At 40.1% G+C, this 3566-nt stretch overlaps 1 pseudogene; it reads right to left on the reverse strand.

Moving 5' to 3' along the window:
• Positions 1-1518: 1518 nt before the first annotated feature.
• On the reverse strand, positions 1519-1591 carry LOC118154129 (small nucleolar RNA U3; annotated as a pseudogene).
• Positions 1592-3566: the final 1975 nt, after the last annotated feature.

Here is a 3566-nt window from a genome sequence, read left to right on the forward strand (position 1 = left end):
TGGCTCACTGCAACCTCCATCTCCCAGGTTCAAGCAATTCTCTTCTCTCAGCATCCTGAGTAGCTGGGACTACAGGTTCATGCCACCACACCCAGCTGATATTTGTATTTTTAGTAGAGTCAGGGTTTCACCATGTTGGCCAGGATGGTCTCAAACTCTTGACCTCATTTTCTGCCCACCTCAGCCTCCCAAAGTGCTGGGATTACAGATGTCAGCCATCGTGCTTGGCCAGTGCTAGTATTTTGATAGGAATTGCACAAAATATATAGAAATTTGAAACATTGCCATCTTACAATATCAAGTCTTCTGATCCATGAACATTGGATGTCTAGGTTTCCTTTAATTTCTTTCAATGGTGTTTTGTAGTTTTTTTTTTTTTCTGGGGTACATGTGCAGATCATGCAGGATTGTTGCATAGGTACATACATAGCAATGTGGTTTCCTGCCTCCATTCCCCCATCACCTATATCTGGGATTTCTCCACATGTTATCCCCCCCCAACCTCCCTACCCCTGCTGTCCTTCCCCTATTCCCCCGCAACAGACCCCAGTGTGTGATGCTTCCCTCCCTGTGCCATGTGTTCGACTATGAGTGAGGACATGTGGTGTTTGATTTTATGATCTGGTGTCAGTTTGCTGAGAATGATGGTTTCCAGATTCATCCATGTCCCTACAAAGGACACAAACTCATCATTTTTTATAGCTGCATAGCATTCCATGGTGTATATGTGCCACGTTTTCCTTATCCAGTCTATGATTGATGGGCATTTGGGTTGGTTCCAGGTCTTTGCTATTGTAAACAGTGCTGCAATGAACATACACGTGCATGTGTCTTTATAATGGAACAATTTATAATCCTTTGGATATATACCCAGTGATGGAATTGCTGGGTCAAATGGAATTTCTGTTTCTAGGTCCTTGAGGAATTGCCACACTGTCCTCCACAATGGTTGAACTAATTTACGCTCCCACCAGCAGTGTAAAAGTGTTCCTATTTCTCCACATCCTCTCCAGCATCTGTTGTCTCCATATTTTTTAATGATCACCATTCTAACTGGCATGAGATGGTATCTCAATGTGGTTTTGATTTGCATCTCTCTAATGACCAGTGATCATGAGCATTTTTTTCATATGTTTGTTGACCTCATATATGTCTTCTTTTGAAAAATATCTGTTCATGTCCTTTGCCCACTTTTGAATGGGTTGGTTGGTTTGTTTTTCTTATAAATCTGTTTTAGTTCTTTGTAGATCCTGGATATTAGCCCTTTGTCAGGTGGGTAGATTGCAAAAATTTTTTTCCATTCTCTTAGTTGCTGGTTCACTCTAATGATTGTTTCTTTTGCTGTACAGAAGCTCTGGAGTTTAATTAGATCTCATTTGTCTATTTTGGCTTTTGTTGCCAATGCTTTTGGTGTTTTAGTCATGAAGTCCTTGCCTATGCCTATGTCCTGAATGGTTTTGCCTAGGTTTTCTCCTAGGGTTTTTATGGTGTTAGGTTTTATGTTTAAGTCTTTAATCCATCAGTGCTCTACACGTTCCGAGAAACTTCTCTAGTAACAAACTATAGAAATGATCCCTGAAAGTATAGACTTTGTTTTGTAGTTTTAAGTGTACCAATCTTGCACTTCTTTGGTTAAATTGATTTCTAAGTATTTTATTCTTTTGGAAGCCATTATAAATGAAATTGTTTTCTTAATTTCATTTTTGGATTGTTCTTTGCTAGTGTATACAAATACAATACATTTTTGCATGTTGCTCTTGTAGCTGGCAACCTTGGTAAACTTGTTTATTAGGTCTAATAGGTTTATAATGGATTCCTTAAGATTTTCTATATATAAGAGTAAATCATGGCATCTACAAAAGAGATAGTCCTATTTCTTTCTTTCCTATTTGGATAACTTCATTTCTTTTTTTCTTATCTAATTGACCTGCCTGGAATATCCAGCACAATGTTGAATAAAAAGTGAATATTTTTGGCTTTTTCCTGATTTTAGGGGAGATCTCAATCTTTTGCCATTAAGTATTATATTAACTATGGGTTACATTAATATTTTAATGAGCTGCTTTTGAGCTACCAGTCCTTATAAACCCATCCAGGAAGACCATTACTGATGCACCACTAAATGCCACAGCTTGGAATGGGGTCCCCACATCACTGAATACTGCCCCATTACAGAAACTCAAGTTGCCCCTAGAAACAATGTTTCTGCCACCACTGCCACCACTAGGCACCATAACAAATTCCTGATTCTTTGTGTCACTTACTCTTAATTTGGAGTTGGAGGAATAAGAGTGCAGATGTACTTTCGCCCTTGTCTTTCTTACCTGTTGATCTTCCTAGTGATGAGAAGGTATAGAGATCCATCATTAAGAGCCCACCTTTGGAATAAGCCTAGGGAAGTTCAAGTATGCAGCAGTGTAGTTGAAAGGAGGTCTTGTGCTGAAGCTGTGTTTAAGAGTTAACACACACTGCTTTTCCTTAAATTGTGTATTTAGGGTGGCTGTGTTAATTTGTTTTTCAAGTTGCTGGTAAAGACATGCCCAAGACTGGGAATAAAAAGAGGTTTAATTAAACTTACAGTTCCACATAGCTGGAGAAGCCTCAGAATTATGGTGGGAGTTGAAAGGTACTTCTTACATGGTGGTGGCAAGAGAAAATGAGGAGGATGCAGAAGTGGAAACCCTGATAAACCCATCAGATCTGTGAGACTTATTCACCATCATGAGGATAGCACAGGAGAGACTGACCCCAATGATTCAATTACCTCCCTCTGTGTCCCTCCCACAACAAAGGGGAATTTTGGGAGATATAATTCAAGTTGAGATTTGGGTAGGGGCACAGCAAAACCATATCAGTGGCTTTGGACAAACTAATGGAAATTCTGTAGAGGCTGGTGCCTGTAGCACCTTTCCACACCAAGCATAATTCAGACCTTAGCCTCCTGTATAGCTGGAACTACAGGCATATGCCACCACACTCAGCTAATTTTTGTATTTTTTTTAGAGTTGGGGTCTTGACACGTTGCCTAGGCTGATCTCACCACAGAGCAAGACTCCATCTCAAAAGAAAAAAAAAAACAGCATCTTTTTTGCAGAAATTGATATGCTAATCTTTTTTTTTGAATTGTATTTTACTGCATTTTAGGTTTGGGGTACATGTGCAGAACATGCAAGATAGTTGCATAGGTACACACATGGCAGTGTGTTTTGCTGCCTTCCTCCCCTTCACCTACATTTGACATTTCTCTTCAGGCTATCCCTCCCCAGCCCCCCCCCACAGTCCCTCCCCTATGCCCCCAGTAGATCCCAGTGTCCATGTGTTCTCATTTTCATCACCCGCCTATGAGTGAGAATATGCGGTATTTCATTTTCTATTGTTGTGTCAGTTTGCTGAGAATGATGTTCTCCAGATTCATCCATGTCCCTACAAAGGACACGAACTCATCATTTTTAATTGCTGCATAATATTCCATGGTGTATATGTGCCACATTTTCCCAGTCCAGTCTATCATCGATGGGCATTTGGGTTGCTTCCAGGTCTTTGCTATTGTGAACAGTGCTGCAATG

This window comes from Callithrix jacchus, chromosome 5 (assembly GCF_049354715.1).
Source record: "Callithrix jacchus isolate 240 chromosome 5, calJac240_pri, whole genome shotgun sequence".
Classification (NCBI taxonomy): Eukaryota; Metazoa; Chordata; class Mammalia; order Primates; family Cebidae; genus Callithrix; species Callithrix jacchus.